The sequence below is a fragment of the Oryctolagus cuniculus genome, chromosome 15, assembly GCF_051225735.1.
Source record: "Oryctolagus cuniculus isolate XC-2025 breed Fujian yellow rabbit chromosome 15, ASM5122573v1, whole genome shotgun sequence".
Lineage (NCBI taxonomy): Eukaryota > Metazoa > Chordata > Mammalia > Lagomorpha > Leporidae > Oryctolagus > Oryctolagus cuniculus.
Window position 1 is genome coordinate 25187155 of NC_142881.1, and position 25387 is coordinate 25212541.

Sequence of the window (25387 nt, forward strand, 5' to 3'; positions counted from 1 at the left end):
CCCCAGATGGAAGGCCTTTCTCTGGCTCTCCCTCTCTCTGTCTGTAACTCTACCTCACATAAAATCTTTAAAAAAATAAATAAAGTGAAAGGGTGGAAAAAACTATTCTATGTTGGTTCAGAAACCTAAAATTTAAGACCTAAGTCTATCAAGCTCCTGGACAGTGTAGGGGAAACACTTCAGGATATTGGCATAGGTGATGGATACTTGGATAAGACTCCCAAAACACAGATAACAAAACCAAAAATTGATTATATCAAACAAATGGGATTATATCAAACTCAGAAGCCTCTGCACATCAAAAGACAAAATCAACAGAGTGAAAAGACATCTGACAGAATGGAGACAATCTGACAAAGGATTAATTTCCAGAATACATCAGCAACCACCCAAAAAATCAACAATAACAAAAAAAAATGGTGCAGCAGATTAAAGCCCCAGCCTGCTGTGCCAGCATCCTATATAGGCGCTGGTTTGTATCCTGGCTGCCCCACTTCTGATCCAGCTTCCTGCTGATGCACCTGAGAAAACAGTGGAGGATGGCCCAAATCCTTGGCCCCTTCACCTACGTGGGAGAAGAAGCCCCTGGCTCCTGGCTTTGGGTCATCTCAGCGCTGGCCACTGAGGCCATTTGGGGAGTGAACCAGCAGATGGAAGACCTCTCTCTCTGTCTACCTCTTTCTGTAACTCTATCTTTCAAATAAATCTTTTAAAAAATGGGCAAAAGACCTCAATAAAAAAATTCTCAAAGAAGAAATATAAATAGCCAACAAACATATTTAAAATTTTTTATTTATTTCAAAGGCAGAGAAATGGAAACAGAGAGGGAAAGAGATGGTAATAGTGACAGAGATCTTCTATGTGTTGGTTCATTCCCCAAATGTCTGTAATAGCCAGGAATGGGCCAGGCCAAATTCAAGAGCCAGGAACTCAATCTGAGGATCCCACTTGGGTGGCAGGGACCTGAGTTTTTGAGCCATCACCTGCTGCCTCCTAGCGTGTGCAGGAAATAGGAAGTAGGAATCAGTAGCACAGCAAGGTCTACAACCCAGGCACTCCTTTACAGAATGTAGACATCTCAAGTGGAGAATCAACCCTTGCACCAAACTCCCACCCCACTGTACATATATTAACAAAAAGAGAGCAGAGATGGCTATACTAATATAAGACAAAATAGACTTTAAAAAGTTTACAAGAAAAAAAAGGGATATCATTTATTTATTTTTTTTAAACTTTTATTTAATGAATATAAATTTCCAAAGTACGACTTATGGATTACAATGGCTTCCCCCCCATACCGTCCCTCCCACCCACAACCCTCCCCTTTCCCACTCCCTCTCCCCTTCCATTCACATCAAGATTCATTTTCGATTATCTTAATATACAGAAGATCAGCTTAGTATACATTAAGTATGGATTTCAACAGTTTGCTCCCACACAGAAACATAAAGTGAAAAATAATAGATGATTTTTTTTTAAATGATGATGAAATCAGAGCAGACCTATTGTCATGTTTAATCCCAGTGAGAGTCAAGTTGGGAGTTGATAATTTCTTTCTTTCTTTCTTTCTTTCTTTCTTTCTTTCTTTCTTTCTTTCTTTCTTTCTTTCTTTTTTTTTTTTTACAGAGGATCAGTTTAGTATGCATTAAGTAAGGATTTCAACAGTTTGCACCCCCATAGAAACACAAAGTGAAATATATTGTTTGAGTACTCGTTATAGCATTAAATCTCAATGCACAGCACATTAAGGACAGAGATCCTACATGAGGAGTAAGTGCACAGTGACTCCTGTTGTTGACTTTACCAATTGACACTCCTGTCTATGGCATCAGTAATCTCCCTCTGCTCCAGTCATGAGTTTCCAAGGCTATGGAAGCCCTCTGAGTTCTCCGACTCTTATCTTGTTTAGACAAGGTCATAGTCAAAGTGGAGGTTCTCTCCTCCCTTCAGAGAAAGGTACCTCCTTCTTTGATGACCTGTTCTTTCCACTGGGATCTCACTCACAGAGATCTTTTGCCAGAGTGTCTTGGCTTTCCATGCCTGAAATACTCTCATGGGCTTTTCAGCCAGATCCAAATGCCTTTAGGGCTGATTCTGAGGCCAGAGTGCTATTTAGGACATCTTCCATTCTATGAGTCTGCTGAGTATCTCACTTCCCATGTTGGATCACTCTCCCCTTTATTTACTCCATCGGTTAGCGTTAGCAGGTACTAGACTTGTAGATGTGCTCCCTTTGACTCCCAGTCCCTCCACCATGACCAACTGTGAACTGAAATTGATCACCTGGAACAGTGAGATGGCATTGGTACATGCCACCTCGATGGGATTGAATTGGAATCCCCTGGTATGCTTCCAACTCCACCACTTGGGGCAAGTCAGCCTGAGCATGTCCCAAATGGGATATCATTTATTTAAAAAGGTAAAAGCTATCAAGAAGATATAACAATCACAAACATTTACACACTTAGTGATAGATATAAAAATATATAAAGCAAAAATTACAAAAGTGAAGTGAGAAGTAGACTGTTCTATAACTATAGTTGGAGACTATCACACTCCATTCTCAAAAATGGATAGAACAAATACACAGAAGGTAAATTGGGAAATGGAGACGTTAACAACACAATAAACCAACTAGTTGTAGCAGACATACACCAAACACTCTACACTGCAATATATACACTTCCTTATCAAGAACATGCAAGACATTTGCCAAGAAAGACCATACGTTAGCTCACAAATTCAGTAAAGCAGATTTTAGTAGATGCCATAGAAAGGTCAAGCTAAGGGAAATAATCCAGTCATAAAAAGACAAACACTGATTCCACTGATTGAGGAGTTGGACTGGTCAAAAATCATAGGATCAGAAAGCAGAACAGTGGTTGCCATGGAAAATAGGAAGCTATTGCTTAATGGGTACAGAGTTACATTTACAAGTTGAAACGAGTTCTGGAGATGGATAATGTGGTTGTACAACATTACGAATGTATTTAACATCACTGAAGTGTACACTGTAACATGGTCACAATTGTAAATATATTTTACAAATCACTGCTCCCAAGTACATGTCTACTACTTACTCATAAAAATGTTGCAGGGGAAAATCTACTAACCACTGCATCTGAAGATTTGGAGTACAAAAAGACAAACAACTTCCTGAAGATGGCAAAGCCGACTTTGAGTGACAAACACTTCTCCCTGCTACACAGCCAGCGCATGTGGGCACATCAGCTCACATACATCCAGCTGAAGCTCCCCTCTGGCAGTCCCATCTGATGAGAACTGTTTGCTCTTGGAGGCAGGGGACTACCTCTATTTAATTTGCTCTTATAGTCCTAGAGTCAGGATCCACTTGGGAGATATCTCTAATATCTGACAAAACTCCCAAAAATCAGTCCCCCACTAGGAATTACTCTTTCTAAACCCCTTCACCTGTGGTGCCTATTAATGATCACCTATCAAAATGTCAATTATTCTAATCCTTCTAATTCAAATCTGAAAAAGTCTAGATATAACCTGTGTTATAATTAAGGCTTTATTCTGAGTTCAAAAAGTTTAAGCTTTGGGGAAAAAAAATTCAAATGGTACTGGCCCAATTTAACTTTATGACACAGACATGGTAAGACGTCACATTTGTACTTCAACAGACCAGAGCATGAACATCATGAAATAGCCACTAAGATTCACATTCTTGTTGTAATTAAAAACATTTAAATGCAGGGAACAGAAGTAAATTGCCCAAGTTCATGTAGCTAATAACAGGCCCAAGCAGAACTCAAACGCTTATCTCTTTTATTCCAAAGCCTGTGGTTCTAAGAATTCATTAATTTATATGAGAACCTATGCATCACTTATAAAAAAGACATTTTTTTATTTTTTTAACTTTTATTTAATAAATATAAATTTCCAAAGTACAGCTTATGGATTACAAGGGCTTCCCCCCCATAACGTCCCTCCCACCCGCAACCCTCCCCTTTCCCACTCCCTCTCCCCTTCCATTCACATCAAGATTCATTTTCGATTCTCTTTATATACAGAAGATCAGTTTAGCATACATTAAGTAAAGATTTCAACAGTTTGCTCCCACACAGAAACATAAAGTGAAAAATACTGTTTGAGTACTGGTTATAGCATTAAATCTCAATGTACAGCACACTAAGGACAAAGATCCTACATGAGGAGTAAGTGCACAATGACTCCTGTTGTTGACTTAACAATTTGACACTCTTGTTTATGGCGTCAGTAATCTCCCTCTGCTCCAGTCTTGAGCTGCCAAGGCTATGGAAGCCCCCTGAGTTCACCGACTCTGATCATATTTAGACAAGGCCATGGTCAAAGTGGAAGTTCTCTCCTCCCTTCAGAGAAAGGTACCTCCTTCTTTGATGACCCGTTCTTTCCACTGGGATCTCACCCGTGGAGATCTTTCATTTAGGTTTTTTTTTCCCCCAGAGTGTCTTGTCTTTCCATGCCTGAAATACTCTCATGGGCTTTTCAGCCGGATCTGCATGCCTTAAGGGCTGATTCTGAGGCCAGAGTGCTCTTTAGGACATCTGCCATTCTATGAGTCTGCTGTGTATCCCACTTCCCATGTTGGATCATTCTCTCCTTTTTAATTCTATCAGTTAGTATTAGCAGACACTAGTCTTGTTTATGTGATCCCTTTGACTCTTAATCCTATCATTATGATCAATTATGAACTGAAACTGATCACTTTGACTAGTGAGATGGCATTGGTGTATGCCACCTTGATGGGATTGAATTGGACTCCCCTGACATGTTTCTAACTCTACCATTAGGGGTTAGTCCAAGTGAGCATGTGCCGAACTGTACATCTCCTCCCTCTCTTATTCCCACTCTTATATTTAACAGGGGTCACGTTTCAGTTAAATTTAAATGCCTAAGAATAATTGTGTGTTAACTGAAGAGTTCAACCAATGGTATTAAGTAGAACAAAAAACATACTAAAAGGGATATAGTATTAAATTGTACATCAACAGTCAGGAAAAGGGTTGATCAAGTTTCTCATAGTGTCCATTTCACTTTAACAGGTTTCCTTTTAGGTGCTCAGTTATTTGTCACCAATCAGGAAGAACATATGATATTTGTCCCTTTGGGACTGGCTTAATTCACTCAGCATGAGGTTTTCCAGATTCCTCTATTTTGTTGCAAATGACTGGATTTCATTTATTTTTACTGCTGTATGGTATTCCATAGAGCACATATCTCATAATTTCTTTATCCACTCTTTTGTTGATGGGCATTTAGGTTGATTCCAGGTCTCAGCTACTGTGAATTGAGCTGCAATAAACATTAAAGTGCAGACAGCTTTTTTATTTGCCAGTTTAATTTCCTTTGGGTAAATTCCAAGGAGTGGGATGGCTGGGTTGTATGGTAGGGTTATATTCAGGTTTCTGAGGAATCTCCAAACTGACTTCCATAGTGGCTTTAACAGTTCGCATTCTCATTAACAGTGGATTAGCGTCCCTTTTTCCCCACATCCTCTCCAGCATCTGTTGTTGGTAGATTTCTGAATGTGAGCCATTCTAACTGGGGTGAGCTGAAACCTCATTGTGGTTTTGATTTCCATTTCCCTGATGGCTAGTGATCCTGAACATGTTTTTATGTGTCTGTTGGCCATTTGGATTTCCTCTTTTGAAAAATGTCTGTTTAGGTCCTTGGCCCATCTCTTAAATAGGTTGTCTGTTTTGTTGTTGTGGAGTTTCTTGATCTCTTTGTAGATTCTGGTTATTAATCCTTTATCTGTTGCATAGTTTGCAAATATTTTCCCATTCTGTTGGTTGCCTATTCACTTTCATGTTTCTTTTGCAGTATAGAAACTTCTCAATTTGAGGTAATCCCAATAGTTAATTTTTGCTTTGACTGCCTGTGCCTCTGGGGTCTTTTCCAATAAGTCTTTGCCGGTGCCTATATCTTGCAGGGTTTCTCCGATCTTCTGTAATAATTTGATGGTGTAGGGTCATAGATTTAGATCTTTAATCCATGTTGAGTGTAATTTTTGTGTAAGATGTAAGGTAGGGGTCTTACTTCATGCTTCTGCATGTGAAAAACCAGTTTTCCCAGTACCATTTATTGAATAGACTGTCCTTGCTCCAGGAATTGGTTTTAAATCCTTGATCAAATATAAGTTGGCTATAGATGTTTGGATTGATTTCTGGTGTTTCTACTCTGTTCCACTGGTCTATCCATCTGTTTCTGTACCAGTACCATGCTGTTTTGATTACAACTGCCCTGTAGTATGTCATGAAATCTGGTATTGTGATGCCTCCAGCTTTGTTTTTGTTGTACAAGACTGCTTTAGCTATTCGAGGTCTCCTGTGCCTCCATATGAATTTCAGCATCATTTTTTCCATGTCTGAGGAGAATGTCTTTGGTATTTTGATTGGTATCACACTGAATCTATAAATTGCTTTTGGAGAATGGACATTTTGATGATATTGATTCTTCCAATCCATGAGTATGGAAGATTTTTCCATTTTTTGGTGTCCTCTTCTATTTTTCTCTTTAAGATTTTGTAATTCTCATTGTAGAGATCTTTGATGTCCTTTATTAAGTTTATTCCAAGGTATTTATTTGATTGTTTTTGTGGCTATTGTGAATGGGATTGATCTTAGCAGTTCTTTCTCAGCCGTGGCATTGCCTATTTATACAAAGGCTGTTGATTTTTGTCCATTGATTTTAATTTTATACCCTGATACTTTTCCAAACTCTTCTATGAGTTCCAATAGCCTCTTAGTAGAGTTCTTTGGATCCCCTAAATAAAGAATCATATCATCTGCAAAGAGGGATTGTTTGACTTCTTCCTTCCCAATTTGTATCCCTTTAATTTCTTTTTCTTGCCTAATGGCTCTGGCTAACACTTCCAGTACCATATTGAATAGCAGTGGTGAGAGTGGGCATCCCTGTCTGGTACCAGATCTCAGTGGAAATGCTTTCAACTTTTCCCCATTCAACAAGATGTTGGCTGTGGGTTTTTCATAAATCACTTTGATTGTATTGAGGAATGTTCCGTCTATACCCAATTTGCTTATAGTTTTCATCATGAAAGGGTGTTGTATTTTATCAAATGCTTTCTCTGCATCTATTGAGATAATTATATGTTTTTTCTTCTGCAGTTTGTTAATGTGGTGTATCACATTGATTGATTTGTGAATGTTGAACCATCCCTGCATACCAGGGATAAATCCCATTTGGCCTGGGTGGATCATCTTTCTGATGTGCTGTTGCATTCTATTGACCAGAATTTTAGTGAGAATTTATTTGTCTATGTTCATCAGGGAAATTGTTCTATAATTCTCTTTCTCTGCTGCATCTTTTTCAGGTTTAGGAATTAAGGTGATGCTGGCTTCATAGAAAGAATTTGGGAGGATTCCCTCTTTTTTGGTTGTTCTGAATAGTTTGAGAAGAATTGGAGTTAGTTCTTTTTTTAAGATTTATTTATTTATTATTTATTTGAAAGTCAGAGTTAAACAGAGAGAGGCAGAGAGAGAGAGAGGTTTTCCATCCAATGGTTCACTCCCCAATTGGCCGCAATGGCCAGAGCTGCACCGATCCAAAGCCAGGAGCCAGGAGCTTCTTTCGGGTCTCCCATGTGGGTGCAGGGGTCCAAGGACTTGGGCCATCTTCTACTGCTTTCCAAGGCCATAGCAGAGAGCTGGATTGGAAGTGGAGTAGCCGGGTCTCGAACCAGTGCACGGCCCCAGAGTTAGTTCTTCTTTAAATGTCTGGTAGAATTCAGCAGTGAATCCATCCGGTCCTGGGCTTTTCTTTTTGGGAGGGCCTTTATTACTGATTCAATTTTTGACTCGGTCATGGGAGAAAGACAATTCTTTAATAGTTCTGGTATGACCAGTCATAAATGTTTCTGATGTAATCAATGAAGTAGGCCCAGAAGAGCCCCCTTAGCAGTCAAACTGAGTTACTCTATGTCCTAGGAAGAACAAGCATGGGGTATAAATGTATGTAATATAGTTGACTAATTAAAATCTATATACGTGCACACACATACACCCTAAGTCACAGTTCAGTGTAACAGCAGAGCTCCAAACAGTAAGGCACTCAGCTGGATGAGACAGCCAGCACTTTGGAGACCAAATAGCGACTGTCTACTCTAAGTCCTAGAGTGCGATGAAGGAGCCTTGAACTCAGGCAACAAATGCTGATAAAACTCAGAAGAGTAAGGGAAAGCTCAGCAAGATGATACAAGTGATGAGTAATAGGCTTGCTTGGATCTATCTGTCATCGGGTGAGGGGTCAGGTGGGGCACCCAGTTCAGTGGCTCCTATAGGCAGTCCATGTAGAGCACCTAGCTCTGAGAACCCTGGGAAGCACTAAGTGACTCACCACATCCTACAGACGAGGGCCAGTTGTACTATGAGAAAATGTAGCTGGATCACATGACTACCACAAGAAATCACAACCAGAGTACCCCATGCACACAGACCAACAAGCTGGTAGACTACATGAGACTGGCCATTTACTCCCAATCTGTTTCTTTTTTTCCCAATTTTTCTAGCCAAAGTTTGAAAAGTCTGTAAGACAGTATTTTTTAGCCGTGAAAAGTTCTAGTCATTTTTTTCTGTAAAAGGGAACACTGTTGATTTATTTTTTGCAGTAGACCCTCTGGCCTAATCCTTGGGTAAATCAAGATATAAAACAGAAATGTCTTCTCTCTCCTGAGGAGTTTATAGCCTAGAGAAAGAGAAGATGGGAAGCAGGAGGGGAGAAACAGGTTTGAGGGAGGAGGGATAGCAGCAGCAAGGTCCCAGGAGACAGGAGCAGACAAACGCAGAAGCAGGGGTACCGGAGTATGGGGCGCAGGCAGAGGAAAGTAGCCAGGAAGAGTCCTGGTGTTGGGGCCGGCAGATGTGCTCAGGCATTCAGCGCATGCGTGAGCTCAGTAACCCTGTAAGTACAAGCACACGCCTCTCAAGGTACAGCAGTGTACCAAATTTCATCACACCCACTCACCAGCACCTCCCCACTGAGGTGCCATGTGCCCTCTCTTCCTGAGACCTATCACATATAAGTACATGAGCATACTTCTAGAAGGTCATAGAACACTGGACTTTAGAGATTTGATTGTGGTGCAAAAAAATCTGAAATCTATGGAAAGTTTTTCATAACGTGCATATTTCACAAACATGTGGAACACTTTCCATATATATTTTATTCGATGTTCTCAATAATTGTCTCTAAAACACAGGCACTGAACTCTAAGCTGAATGAGAGAGCACAGTTTGCCTCTTGTGCTCCCAATTCCCAGCTCTGCCAATTTCCAGCTGTGTAACCTCAGGCAGGTTATTTAACCCTTCCAACGTAACAGTTCAAGGAGATTTGTGAGGATCAAATAAGAAATGCATACTGAACACAGGATAGCTCTCACTAAAATGATTCTACTTCCTCTAACCAACACTGAGCAGAAACAAAGGGCCCAGGGTCCACATTTCAGCAACACTCTTCCTCCTAGTCTGGGGTGACATTTATTCCAGCAGCCCGTGGTGACACCCTCCATTCAAGGATCCAAACAGAAAAATCCTATATTTCTGCCGCCACATGTGATTTTATTGGCCTTTCATCCTTCCCGGCAGTTTCAATCCTTTCCTCTCCTCTCCTCCTCCTGCTGCCTGATGCTATGATGCCACAATCCAGTCTCTGTGACTTGGGGAAATGTTTCCATGGTGATGAGCAGTGATGTCATAAAGGGGGAATTGTTACAGAGTTGAATGAAATCTGGCACCAGATGCACCCTGCCTCCTTATACAAGAGGGGGTGGGACACAACCCACATGGGCACATCCCAGAAAATGGGGAATCGAATCACCAAAGGGATAGCAAGGATTAACCATAGGGAGAGAAAGTTCCAGTCCCACTCGCCACACACAAGCAACCCCATTCGGAACAGAACTGCTGTAGTGGGCTTTGCCAAGATAACCATTATCCTTCACCAAAGAACACCAAGGGACCGACCCAGAGGCAGAAACTACCACAGACTCCACCTTCTGATCTAGCAAGATCCAAGCAGACAGTGGCTTCGTCCAGCAAAGCCCAAGGTACCAAATAGGTATCGAATAGAAGCCCACAGGCTCTTGCTCACCAGAGCAAAAACAGCCCTTCTCGGTTTTCCACCCAGCATGCAACGGAGAGTTAAAGTCCTACCAGGAAAACAGCAGCTTGCTTCCTAGGTGAACTCAGAGCACCTTGTTAAGAAAGAGGAGATGTTAGACTAAGGAGCACCCTACAGTGCTCTCTGCCATCTCCAGACTCTGAAATGCAAGGCCGGCCTTGGAAAAAGAACCCCCAAAACCAGGGGAGGGGCACTTGGCTGGGCTGCTGGCAGAACACTTGACCTTGCTGGGCGACGCTTGGAAGTAAAGCAGCGCGTGTTGCACTGGTTGTAGAGGCCTGATGGGGCAATCATGGTCGCAGGCTGGTTCTTTCTCTCTCCACTAACACTGCAGAGTGACTGAGCGACTGCCACAATTGTCAGTGTGGAGGAACGGGCACCCCACCCCACATCCTTGGAAAGGTCTCCCTTAGACCCACATGAGGCTCTGGGAGCCAGGGCTTTAGCACGGCTCCCCTGTTCTCTGTTGAGGCGAGTGCTCTTCCTGAACTCTCCACCCCAACAAGTACATCGACAATAGTAGCTAAACACAGTGCATGTGTACTCTCACGGCCTTCATTGCTGTTTATGAATGAACTTCACAGGGAAGTCACTTCCAGCCAGGAAGTCTCCTAGGCTCCTCCGCAGTCACACACGCACACAGAGGAGACAGCTGGGCTTTCTGACTTGCTGGAGAGCAGGAAGCAGTGCCCTCCAACGCTGATACAGGCAGCACCAAACCGTCCTCCAGACACCAGAGAAAAGCCCAGCAGCCCAAGGCTCAATTTCCAGGTCACTGGCTGGTTCCCACACGGTGGCCCATGCTGTCCTCTTAGCAAGGAATGTCCCTTCACTCACATCCCCTACTCCCCCATAACCCATTCCCCATCAGCTCTGGGTCCAGATCCTTCTCTCAGAATGCTTCCTGAATCCTGTCATGCCCCCTTCCCATGACAGCAGGAAGACAAGGTATTGTTTGTTACAATTGAACACTGCCCCCAAGTACGTGCCCCTAGCATTCAAAACACATGTGCAGAGGGGAACTGCAGGGTGGGCGGAAGCCAACCTCCTGGAACTCTGCAAATCTTCACTGCCAACTTCAACTATTCCAAAATAAAGTGGGGTTATTTAAGGTAATTTTCTAAAATTGATTGATCGATTGATTTGAAAGAATGACAGGGCAGGGGGGTGGGGCCGTAGAGAATGGGCAGAGAGAGAGATCTTCCATCCACTCGTTCACTCCTCGAAGGGCCACAACAGGCAAGACTGGAACAGGCTCACGCCAGGAGCCTGGAACTCCATCTGGGTTTCCCACATAGATAGCAAGGTCCTCAGGACTTGGGCCATCTTCTGCTGCTTTCCCAGAGTGCCAGAAAGAACTCAAGCTGGCTGTCTGATACGGGATGCTCATGTCACAAGCAGCGGCTTAACTTGTGGTGCCGCAACCCCAGTCCCTAAAGTCAGTTTTTAAAAGTACATTTTGGTGACTCAAGTGACAAAGTTGATGAACAAGGACACTTTCCCGAGATCTAAGAGAAGCAATGCAGTGAAATGAGATGGTCTGAGGCCCTGGAGACTACCCGCGGCTGCAAGGCGCTGAGCAGAGGGCTTATCCTCCATGCAGAATGGTCAAAGTTTGGGCTCAAAGGCCAGAGCTGACATCCTGACTCACTGAAGCAGACTGTGGCATTTCCACTTCCTGAAACAGGGCCATGGGAGAGTTCCGGAATGGTTCCTCAAGGCATTCAGCTGCCCTCCCGGGTTGAGATTGTCCCTTTCAGCCTCAGCTTAAAAACCCGCCTCCTGCGTGCTGCTCACAACGCACTCCAGGCTGCAGCTGGAGGCCAATTCCCCAGGAATGCCCACTGTAAAGACGCAGAGGACCGCTGCCTTGTCAAGCTGCGTGTGTCAATGCAACCTCAGCCCAACACCATGAGCCTCCCAAACACCTCCCAGCCTACCCTCGGCCAGGCCCCCGAGCCCAATGTGGCTCATTCCATTAGTTCTCAACACATCTCCACACACCGGCCTGTTCTGTCACTCTCCCAGTGAAGGGTCAACGCCTGGCGTAAAAATTACCTTCAGAAGCCTGTTAGGGCTGGCAGCAAGCACAGTCAGAGAGGCCCGGGGAAGGTGAGAAGGCTGAGGAATGGTGGAGATGTTCTTCATTACCTTGCATCAGGAAAATGAAAGGAGAAACGGGCAGGGGCTGCCAGGGAGAAGGGAAAAAACTGTCGGTTCGTTCCCCGGCAGTATGCACGTGTTCAGAGGCTATCTCAGTTGCTGAGCAACGGAGAAAAAGCATTTCAGAGAGCAAGCGGCTAATTGGACAAATGAACTAATCAGACATTTCCGGAGTCACTGCATTAAATGACAGCAGACTTGGGTGGTGAGTTTTCCCGCTCGTGCAAGTGTCTTCCCACCCCTACCTGAGCGTTAGTCCTGCAAGCCTGAGGTGCTAGGGAGGGTGGGAGCCACGGCCAGCGGGCCAGAGCTGCTGCACTGGGTGGGGAAGACAATGGAGGGAGCCCTGCCTGGGCAGAGAAGTTGAACTGAATAACCTCCAGTTCTTAACATTTGATCCGTTGTGCACTGCAGGGAAGGGAGGCTAAGAAAGGGAGTGAAATCCCCACTCTGGCAGCCTGACGGTAACTTAATAAGCTGCTTTCCCGCATCATCCCGGGGGGTTCCCTCTGCTGCATTTAAAGCAAGCAGGGTCCCGCGAAAGCCAATAGAAGGCAGTGGTTAGGAGTCTGTGTGGGAAATGTTTTTGTTGCTCTGCTATGCTTCCCCCGTTGCCTTCTGTTAATTACAGCTGAACCCCACTGGCTGTTCTAAGGATGGAGAGGACCTGCTACTGTGCAGATCATGGCAGAGTGGAAGGAGCCGGCTGGAGGTGCTGGGGGTGGGAAGGGATAGGCAGGGGGAAAGGAAGGGGGCCCAGCAGCTGCCAGAGCTGGAAGGAGAAACAGTCGTGCAGCTTCCGTTTCTGCTGCCTGCAGCCATTTGCTGGGCGCCTCCAGGTAAGCCCCTGAACCTCTCTGAGCCTCTGCTTTTCCTCTGAGAAAGCAGGGAGAGTGGGTTTTTTAGTGCTCCAAGAACAATCAATGCCACTGCTGATCACATCAGAGGGTCTAAAAGGGCTGCCCACTGCCTACAAAACTACAGTGCAATTTGCCTGCGGGCCACACAGTGCATCAGGAATCTGGCCCCACCTCACCTCTGACTCACCCGGCTCCCAAACAAACCCTATCACTTCTCATCTCCTAGCCCTTCCCCCTCCTGCTCCTACACACTCGGCGACAGCTTCTGGGGAAGAGCAGGATGGTCTCGCTGGAGAGGTCCCGGAATGGAAGTGCATCTCAGCCCCAGCGGGACAGGCAGTGCAACCTCACATTCCTGGCTCCTCACTTGCCTTGCTGGAGTGAGTTGCAGAAGTGGGCTCCATGTCCGCAGAGGTAAGGCCGTCTCAGGCCAGGTGGGCCCACCGAGGACCCGTGGCTCAGCTTCTCACTGGCTGTGTGACCTGGGTCAGGTGTTCCATCCTGTGTCTTTGCTTCCTCACATTTACAGTCACTAGAAGCTTCCTGGGGTCATCAGGAGGACTGACGAGAGAGTGAACACTCAAAAGGTTACAGCTCAGCGTTGAGCACACCCTAAGAGCTCACTAAATGTCCATTATTGTTATAAAATTATATTGTTCTGGAAGGAAATAAAAGGCGACCTCTTCACTTCTACCCAGCCCTTTGTTCTGGTTCACTCAGCCTATCCCCCTCCTCCCACACTCAGCGATGCTCCAAGGTCATTGCCATTATTACATGGAGTAGACTCAACTACGTCCATCTTTAAGAGGCACTTTGCTGTATTCATTATCTACTCAGTGGCTTATGAGCTGTGTGATCTTGGCAACGTAAAGTCTCTTGTCACTTATAGAACAGGATGACAATAATTCCCCAACTCATAAAGTTGCTGTGCGAGGAAAATGAAGACAACAGGAAGCACCCACGACACAAGCAGCACACAGTAGGTCCTCAGTGCACATTAGAACCCGTCTGTCAAAGCCTCTCTTTGGCTCCAATGTTGCTTTGAATTTCCGTCCTTCTATCCACACATACTTATCTTAGATTTCAAGTTCATCAAAAGACCAAGATCAAGTCTGAACTGCTCTTTGTTCGCCCGCTACCCCCAGGACAGATGCACAATTGGGAATTGTTCACAACATTTTGAAAACTGTTTACTGCAGGATTACACACACACACACACACACACACACATACACAGAATTATTTAAATAAAACAGAGAAAGTACCCAAATCCCAATTGAATAACCCATCATCCACTGCTTGTAAATGACAATAAGGAATGTAGGGAATAACTCAACGACAGAGTTTGTTTCTGATCTGCAGAGAAGCCTCCTATCAAAAACTTCAGCTGGAGTGAGTGTTTGGCATAGCTGTTAAGGCTATGGGCTTGGGAAAACCACATCCGGGCTCCTGGCTGAGCCTGGCCCAGTCCCTGCAGTTGCAGCCATTGGGGGAGCAAACAAGTGGATGGAAGATCTCCCTGTCTCTCTTTGTGTGTGTGAGTGTCTCTCTCTCTTTCTCACCTCTCTCTCTTTCTGTAACTCTGCCTTTCAAATAAATAAACAGATCTTTAAAACAAAACAACCTTAGACACACTCTCCAGAAACCACCTTAGTTACTTAGAGCAAGAGGAGGAGCAGGTGCTTCCATTTGTATCATTTCCATTGTCAACTGCAATTCTTTGAGAATGCCTGTGCTACCCTCATCCCCTCAAGGCAATTAAAATAGAACTGGAGCTGCTGCAGATCCCGGCTCAGGCCCCGGGCCAGTGCAGGATCTCTCCTCCTGGCCGGAGAACTGTGCAGAGGTATTTCACAGGGGCCTCCTCCTCCCCAGCCCTGGTGAAGGGGCGTTAGGGAGCTGCAGCTCAGAGAGTGAGCCATCCTCTCTCCAAATCCACACCCTCACCGCAGGGCAAAGCTGCTCACGGAGAGCAGGCTGCCAGGAGGGAGGCCAAGTCCACCTTCTGGCCCTCTCAGCAACAATAACCTTTCCTACCCACTTTCAAGTTACTTTCTACCACAGGGCAGGCAAAAAAGAGAGAACTGGGTCCCAGAAAAGTAACTTGTCAAAGGTCGCAGAGCCAGCTGGGCCTGGGTGCAGCTGAAATTCAAAGGCCGGTCTTCTGACCCAAGCATGTCTCTTCCATCCAAAGGGGTCCCATCCCCTAGGTCCCCCCTCAATTATATTTTATGCATCCTTCCAAGGCTACTTTCTGGGAGAGACAGCTCTGGACTTTACTGAAAATTGTATGACATTCTAAAGAGAACAGGGCTCTGCAGAAGAGCACTGGACAGGGACTCAGAGAGTCAGATACTGATGTTGGCTTTCCCACCATCCGGGTGAATCTGGGACTCCACAATCCCTCTTGGCCACATCTTCCACATTAGGAAAAGAGTGTGGTTACATCACGATGTATCTTTGCATCTCTACAATCTTTTCTCTGAATTGTATTTTGAGAGGACATTGTGTAAGCCAAAAAATGACTCTCCAATTGTGACATCTCTGGCCAAGAAAAAGAAAACAAGGAAAAATCAAGTCGAGTCCTTCTTGCTCCCCCTCCAAATCACAGCTCTGACTCCACGACAGTGAGCCCTTAAACATGTGCACGCATGTTTACAAAGCCCTTGCAAGTACATGATTTCATGTTGACCCTTGCACCCATGACACCGGTGAGGACCCTTGAGTCTCCGATGCTGACTGATTGGGCCATTTCATAAAGCAGGTAGGTGGTGACAGGAAGCCTGCCTGCTCATCTTGTTTCAGCAGAGTCACAACCAAGAGATCCCCTACCCGTGAACATGCACTGGACCCACAGCCCCACCACAGCATGGGCCAGTGGACCCACAGCCCCACCACAGCATGAGCCAATGCTAGCACCAACCGTAACCCGTCAACAGCAGCATCCACACGGATCTCCCTTGAGCATGGGACAGACACCAAGTAATAATTGGCAAAGCAACCAAAAAGAGAAGACTAGCACTATTTGAAAGCATACACCTGAACACCCACCAACTCCCGTCCACAGGTAACGCCAGCCCTGCTTAGGGGCATGCACACACAGCACTCACATGTGCACACATGTGACCGTCCGCTGTCGCTTTCTTTCTCCATCTCAGTTCCTGAAAAAGGCACACTGGCGAGCTATTTCTTCCCAGCATCCTGAAATCTGCCACCACAAGTGGGCTTGGAGGAAACAGGGGAATCAGCCAAGAACCAGAGCCTCCCTCCACGGCCCACCCCCACTCAGACACGGGGTGTGACAAGGGTGTTTCACACCAGAGAATCAACTCTGCTCCCCTACACCACTGCTTTAAAAATTCATAAGTGCACAAGAAAGGAAAGAGAACACAAAACAAAACCAGAAGGGAGAAAAGGCAATCTTGAAATGAATTCGACTACAGAAGCTTATGTTCCTGCAGGCACCGTAGATATTAATAATTCAACAAAATATTACAGTAATTACTATACTTTGCAAAATCACAACAGTGCACTTTAGCACAACTCCTACCAATCTCCCTGCAACTGCCATTAATAAATAAAACACAGTCCCCTATATTAAATTTGTTGTTTAAAAGCTAAATATTTTATCAGAACTAATATGTTTTTAAATAATCAGTCAAGACCAAGAAAATCCCTGGCCCCACATTTCTCCCGTCTTGAAATGAAATTCCATCTTCTCAGTTGGAGCACAAACTGACTTCAAGTCTCACAAGGAAACACTGAGCCTTAGGGCTCGAAGGCCCTGTTGAGAGAACCAAGGACCACTCAGCTGGAATTCTCTGCTGGAATCCGATTAGGCTGCTGCAATGAGAAGGAGAAGGGAAGGGGGTGGGAGAGTATTTCTTGAGGGCCATGAATCTGACCTACCTCATTTAGCTCCAGCAAAGGAAATCATGAATTGTAAAGCAAGGTGAGTGACAGGCAACCACCAGAAAAACATGCCTGAGTCTACCCTGAGCACGGGCAGATGAGGCTAAGGCTCTTAAAATACAGATGAGCTCACTTTACTGTAATTACGTTTTCCCAAGTTTACAGCATCCCATCTCTCAAATAATGTTTTTCCTGGTGTATCGGTTAGCTTTGGCTGTAAAATGTTGAAAACTAAACCACCCAAAATTCTATTACTTATTCTCCCAACCAGCACTTATTCTCACAAATATGCTGTTCAGGGGTAGGCATCCTGGCACAGTGGTTTAAGCTGCCGCTTGGGGCACCACATCCACAAACAGGGTGCAGGTTCAAGTCCTGGCTACTCTGATTCCGATCCAGCGCCCTGCAAATGCACCAAGAAACAGAAGATAACGGCTCCAGTACTTGAGTTCCTGCCACACACAAGGGATACCTGGATGGAGTTCCTGGCCCCAGGCTTCAGCCTGGCCCAGCCCCAGCTGTTGCAGCCATTGGGGAATGAGCCAGTGGATAGAAGATCTCTTTCTCTCTCTTCTGTCACTCTGCCTTTCAAATACACAAATAGATAAATGAATCTTAAATACACACACACACACATATACACACACAATGTATCTAGGGGTAGCAAATCACGGCCTGTCTCAGATGAGCGGTTCTGCTGGCCAGAGTGGGCTGGGCTGATGTAGACTGGGAATGTCTATATATGACTTGTCTCTCATCCTCCTCTTGAAACCAGTGGGCTAATCTAGGTATGTTTTTTCTCATGGCCACTGCAGAGGCTTGGGGCAGCAGGTAGAAACACAGAAAGCCTCTGGATTTAGAACTGGCACACTGTCACTTCCACCTCTTCTCCCAGCCAAAGCCAGACCCATGAGAGGTAGAGAATAAGACGTCACTAAGAGAGAGGGCACTGCAAAGGTGCAATACACAGGGAGTTAGGAAGAAGCAACAGTCTCTGCTGGGAGAGGCTGCTAATGTAAATTTAGACTCATCTCTCTCCTACTTTACACCTTGCCATGGCTTACCCCTTTGCTCTTAGGATAGAGAGCAAAACTCCTTCCCTTGGACTCATGAGGCCCTGCTTGGTACTTTCCATGCCTAGCCTGTCTGGGTTCATCTCTCACCAGCTCTCAGTCCTGCTGCTCCAGCCACACTGGCTCCCTCCTGCCACAGAAGCCACGTGCCCAGGATACTCTGCCCTGCCCTCTGCACTTGCTCCATACTGCATGTCTCTGAGACCAGGGCTTTATGGGATCTCTGATGGCATCACGTACCTCTCCATCACAGCACTACTCACCACTACAGACTCAAAGACAAACCATATCTGACACATAACTGCTGAACTCTAGATATTGATGTCGTTTTAGAAAGCTATTTTTAAGGTCTGGTGCTGTGGCATAGCAGGTAAAGCTGCTACCTGCAGTGCTGGCATCCCACATGGGCTCTGGTTCAAGCCCCAGCTGCTCCACTTCTGATCTAGCTCTCTGCTATGGCCTGGGAAAGCAGAAGATGGCCCAAATTCTTGGGCCCCTGCACCCACATAGGAGACCTGGAGGAAGCTCTTGGCTGCTAGCTTTGGAACGGCTCAGCTCCAACCGTTGCGACCAACTGGGGAGTGAACCAGTGGATGGAAGACCTCCCTCTCTCTCTGCCTCTCCTCTCTTCGTGTAACTCTGACATTCAAATAAATAAATAAATCTTTTTAAAAAAGAAAGCTATTTTTAAAAATTTTGATGAAAGATAGCTAATACCACATTTTTGGCTGAGTTTCATAGTAAAGGTATTTGGACAAGTCTCAATGGTAAATCGCTTTATAGTGTGTTTAATCCCCCACATCGCACTGTCAAGGTTGTTTTTAAGCCTTTAAGGTTGTTTTAAGGCTTTAATTCATTAAGTTTCCTTGAGGGTTGTCCATCACTTGTTTAACAAAGTCACAGGTGTCTCATGTGGGCACCCTCATTTCCCACATCCATCAGTCCCTGAATGGGAGGGGAGACAAATATAATCCAAAATTTACAGAGATACAAAATCAACAAGTAATCTACATATTTACAGGCACAAGAGAATTTTTGATCCCAGATGTCTATATTTCTATGTCCAAATCAGGCCAATATGAAAGCAAAATGAAATTTTGGACATGCCAAGAATTTTTTTAATGTAACTTCCAAGTACTGGATGACCATATAACTTATCATCCAAGCCAGGGTCCTCTAAAGGAAAGTTAAAGGAAATCTTTTAATACTATGTCAGGACATCTGGTAAAAGCCAGGACATTCCCAAATACTCCATGAAAAAGATGATTCTAGGATATACCTAGCAAAATGAGAAGCAGCAGAAAAATAAGGAATGGAGTCCAAGACATGGGCACTAATCAAGAGTAAAATAAATGAAAATCTCCAGACAGAAAGGAAATAGGACTATTAAGAAAGAAACCAATACAAAGCAGAATACCCAATCATAATACATCTAAAAATCGGGACTATCTTAATACTGTGGTAAAAAGAGAGGCATCCTCTGTTGATAAGGAAGATAAAACAAGTAGAAACCACAGGTAAAGCAAAATCTCTTCACAAAAGGTACATCCCAAAATGATATGGTGGGATTCTGAACACAGATCCTGTCAGAACACAGGATCATCTACTGGGCTCAAAGCTCATCACGGTGTTTCTGTGTGGGAGCAAACTGTTGAAATCCTTACTTAAGGTATACTAAGCTGATCTTCTGTATATTAAGATAATCGAAAATGAATCTTGATGTGAATGGAAGGGGAGAGGGAGTGGGAAAGGGGAGGGTTGTGGGTGGGAGGGACGGTATGGGGGGGAAGCCATTGTAACCCATGAGTCGTACTTTGGAAATTTATATTCATTAAATAAAAGATAAAAAAAAAAAAAAAAGCTCATCACGGAATGATGACACACACCTCATCACGGAATGCAGGTTCAGGGATAGATGATGATGACTATTTCCAATCATGCTACTAGATTTTGTTGCAGAATATAAAACACCCATATTTTCAACATTTTTATGACTTTTCATTTACTGAGATTTGATTATATTCAATTTATTTCCTAAGTGTACTAAAATTAGCACACAGTTCTGGCTATCTCAGATGGTTCTGTGAAATATCTGACCAATATATGTGTCCTATACACAAAACTATAAGCTTTTGGAGTATACAGACTTTGCACATGCTGCACCATTAGGCAAACACTAAGTACTCCCCTATATACACATTATCTGGAAGGCACAAGAAGGACAATCAACTTAGGTCAAATTCTGCAACAAATTTTCTTAGATATCCAAATTATACTCCTATCTGATAATGTTATTATATCAGATGCAACAGGAAATAAATTGTACTCCATGCCTGGAATAAGAACCTGGAGGGTGAATACAAGACATGGGTGCCAATGGGAGTACTATTTGCACTGGAAAAAGGCAGAGGATGACAGGGACTGTGTACAGTCTCAAGTCTATAGTTGAAGCACTCCCAGATCATTAAGGAATAAAGATAAGGTAAAAATCAACTAACATCTTGAGTTTGTATTACCCCCTATTCTTCTCAAAGGCTTTCTTGTGCAGTATCACATTATTTAACAGTGACATAAAGGGAGCAAATGGGATTGTCCCCATTTCACGCATGAAGAAGTGACTGACCTAACATCACATCTAGTTTGTGATGAGATGGATAGACCTTCATCCATTTATGCAACTCCTTCACTTCATAGATAAGGAAATTGAATTCCTGAAAATTTAAATAACTTAATTAGCATCACACTAAGCAAACAAATTATGGAATGAATGTGTGAAAGAACGAATGAAAATGCATCTGCTTGAGGGACGACCCGATTTATGCATGCTTAAAAAAGCATGTTCCAATCTTCCAGACCCTCTCCTTACTCTTAATGCACCCATTTGCAATGCACACACGCACACCACTCTTACTCATAGACTAATAAAGCTACTACACCTGGACGCGCCTTCATTTCCTTACACCTGAGAAGCAGGTGACTTGCCAAGCAAAGCCAGTCCATATAAGCCAGGAGATCAGATCTAGAGAGTCCCAACTCCAAGGCCAATATTCTCTTCAACACACGATGAAACTCTTCACTGTTTACTTTGGATGGACAACACCAAGTGTGAGCTCAGCTGCTCCGTGCCAAAATCCTGGTTAACTAAGAAAAAAGGAATTACAAACCTTTTTTTGGCTGGAAATTACCTGCCAACAGGTAGAGGCCCAAATTTTAGGGAGACTTTAGATGTTGTGAAGACCAAAAACATAGCTAGAGGTAACGTGGACCCCTTGGCCATGAGAACTGACAGTGAAACTAAGTTGGCAGTATGCGTCCCCTCCTCCAAGTCCTGACACTCTACCCCTGCCATTCAACACAACCTGGACTGGGCTCCTTCCTTCTGGAAGGTGCCAACTGCAAAGGAAGACCACTTCTGAACTAGAACCAAGGATCTCATCTCCCTCTCCAAACCTAGTACTTAGGATGGCAGTGCCCAAAGCAGGGTTCTTGAAGAGGATGGGAAAACTCCATGACTAGTTGTGACAGTGAATTATGTATGTCAATTTAACTGGGCTACAGGGTGCCAAGATACTTGGCTACCTGTTAGTCCACGTGTGTCTATAAAGGTGTTTCTTTTTTTTTTTTTTTTGACAGGCAGAGTGGACAGTGAGAGAGAGAGAGACAGAGAGAAAGGTCTTCCTTTTTGCCGTTGGTTCACCCTCCAATGGCCGCCGTGGCCGGCGCGCTGCGGCCGGCGCACCGCGCTGATCCGATGGCAGGAGCCAGGAGCCAGGTGCTTTTCCTGGTCTCCCATGGGGTGCAGGGCCCAAGCACCTGGGCCATCCTCCACTGCACTCCCTGGCCACAGCAGAGGGCTGGCCTGGAAGAGGGGCAACCGGGACAGAATCCGGAGCCCCGACCGGGACTAGAACCCGGTGTGCCGGCGCCGCTAGGCGGAGGATTAGCCTAGTGAGCCGCGGCGCCGGCCAGTGTTTCTTGAGATTAACACTTGAACTAGTAAACTGAGAAAAGCAGACTGCCTTCTCCAATATGGGTGGCCCTCATCCAATCCACTAAAGGCCTGAATAGCATAAAAGGCCGAGTAAGAAAGAAATCTTTCTCTCTACCAGTCTTCAAGCTAGGACATCAGCCTTCTACCTCTGGAACTGGACTCAGTCTGGAATTTCTTCCATAAGTTGGCTTCTCAGCCTTCAGACTCAGCCTGGAAACATGCCACTGGCTCACCTGGTCTCCAGCTTGCCAGCTACAGACTGTGACTTCTTGGCCACCACAGTCACAGGAGCCAATCCTTACAGCAAACCTGTATTGATGCACTACCGGTTCTACTTCTCTAGAAAACCCAAACAAGTTCACTTGGAAATAACTAAAACATTATAGTTGGGGTTCCTCCAGTAACATATCCTGAAACAATGGTGTCAATTCAAGTAGTTTATTTGGGAGATGATTCCAGAAAATACTGATCAAGGAAGGGGGAAACGAGATGCGGAAGGCAGACAGTAAGGAGTTAGCATGATGGGTACCTGGGGCTTCAGTGCCATGGGGACTATGGGAGACAGTGTAGTAAACAAGCCTGAGAGTTAGCCCACCCCGTAGAACAAGGGAGCTGGGCGTTTATCTAGCAACTTCCACCAGCCATTGAGAGGTAGCTGCTTCCTACTCCTTGATAGGCAATTCATTCCCTGCCTCTTCCAGCCTGCACCTGGTGTGATCAAAGCACGTTCCAACAGCCAGAGACAGCTGTTGGGTAAACAGTCTCCGGTGCTGGTGGCTGGAAGTCAGGTCTGCATGCAAAGAAATGAAAAATAGACCATGGACAGGGTATCAACAGATGTGCTACAAAAGAAAACATTCAGCCTAGCCCATCTCGCATCCAGGCAGATAATGTGAACATTCATAAAATAAAAGTGCCTCCTACTGGATCCTCGAACATGCACCGTCACAACACCAGCAACAACAACCCTGCAAATCCAGTGTTCTTCCCATTCTGCAGCCAGTAAAGCTAAGGCTGTGAGAGACTTGTTCAAGACCACTGTTGTTTGGGGACCTCCTCACAACAGAAAAAGTATTTCAGAGTTTGCAGAAATCTTCCACTCAAAGGCTTGCTTTCTGGCATGAACACTACTGAGAGCAACAGGTGAGATGAGCAACTCTTTCATCTCTGAAGATACTGACCTCGCCCGCCCGCACCCTGGAAAACAAGTTTCTCCGTATTGCCAGTGTCATGGTCTCATATTGTAGACAAATCCCCCCACTACCGGGAATCACATTCAGATATGAAAGCATAGCACTACTTTTTCAGGCCTGGAAACAATGTTCAAATCAGTGCTTCTTCTCCATCTCCCACTGAGAAGAGATCTTAGAAAGAAAAAGCTGATTTCTTACGCAGCGGTGTAATCTTTAACCTGATTCCAACCAGCTGGATGAGAAACTGCCTATCTCACTATAGATGCCAAAAAGGCTTTGGGGGAGGACTGAGTCGGGCACGTAGGATCTGAGAACTGGGGAGAGACAGCAATGACGACTCTGGGGTGCAACTCCTCGGCGTGGAGGCTGCGGGAGCAGGCCGGACCTCTCTTCATCCCCAAGACACTAATCCTTTACACAGGTAGATTTAACTATTGTGGAAAGTGATTCTTGTACCCAGCTCCCTAAGCTTCCATTAACTGAACCCCATGCACACAAGCGGGTGCAAAAAGGAAGAAAATGCAGAAGAAATGGAGGAACCAAGCCTGAGCATCACTTCCAGCTGAATCTATTTGTAGTCTGACTTGGTTCAGTACATAATGGCTGAATTCTGACTGCCAAGTGGACGTATTTCTTCTGCATCTTAAAAAAAAAAAAAAAGCCACTTCTCTTTTTCTGCAGGAAGGGGCTGAATGATCAACCCCTGTTCTCAATCAGCTCTTCATCTATGGGTTGCCGAATAATGCCTCCCACGATGCACATTCACACTACTTTCCCCCCTCTTTTCTCCTTTGGCATAATTCCTGGGGCAGCATTTTTTTTTTTCTCATAATTTCTTTCATCCTATGCATTTTCACTTCTTTCTCAGGTCAACACTCCCTCTAGTGTCTGTGTAAGGATCTCAGGTATCATTCTTGGTGCACAGGGTGAAAGCGAAAAGGGAACTCAAGCCTGTAACTTGTAGATGACGATGCAACAGTTAGTGGATTTGGTCAGTGTGATGAATCTGGGAGAGACTGCAGGCATTCTGCACAGTTCCAGCCACCAGTCTTCCCACTTCAGGCCAGGCACAAAGACAGAGTTAGGATGTGGAAAGCAGGAAGGGAAACAGAGCATCGGTCTCCATCCCATGATTTCAGCATAAACAGATCTTTGGTAATACTGGCACTGCTTCCCTAGCATCCCAGAGGGTCCCTACTGTCTTCAGGCTACACAGTTCACTCATTTCCTCCAAGAAGTCCCCCATGATTAGCTGTGATGTGTGATCATGGGTGCCCAAACCGAGAGCAAGCTACTTTTCATCTTCCTGGATTCTTTAATCCCCATGCAACAAAAGCCCTGAAGTAAGTGTTCAACATAGTCGCATTAATTCTGTTTTTCCTCTTAAACCAGGTTTTTTTACCAGTGTGTGCCAGATAAACGGCCTCCACTTAGCCATGGGCACAGTGTTCCTAACCAACAGCCTCGAGTGGCTAGCCCCACTGTGTTGCAGGTCCCTCGCATTTCAACCAAGTAGGGATGGCTTTCTCTGCTCCCAGCAGGGGCCTAGCACCAGAAAGCTATTTATGCAATCTGGAAGTTCTTAGACTTCATTACTTTTTCCAATTTTACTCTAGCACATTTATTAGTGTACTATAAAGAAGAACATTTCCATAAATAATTAAACCCAAACTACACTGATCAAAATAAATGAGCAAAATGTTCCTGGTGATGCAACCCGACTTGATTCACTTATTAATGCAAATAATGAGGTGATGCACAAGCAGCCTCCATTAACAACAGTAAGAGGCAGGTCATCCTACAGTAACGAAGGGCTTACTTATCATCTACAGCACTGGGTAGGTGGGCAGGGTCGATGGAGTCCACAACCCCAGAACAACAGAGACAAATCTGCCCCTATGTCTCTCTGGCTGACCCCATATATTCCCATCCTAGGCTTCAGTTTACTGTACCTCTAAAATGGGCAACAATCCCACTTCACCTGAGTGCAAGCACATAGCTACTCTTAGAAGGAAAATGCTCTGTAACCCATGAAGAAGAGAGAAAGGTGGG

The 25387-nt window shown here is 44.8% G+C and overlaps 1 protein-coding gene across 1 annotated transcript in view; it reads right to left on the bottom strand.

The window, feature by feature from the left end:
- Window positions 1–25387, bottom strand: part of SORCS3 (sortilin related VPS10 domain containing receptor 3) — a 636710-nt gene that overhangs the window by 603519 nt on the left and 7804 nt on the right. The window lies entirely within an intron of this gene.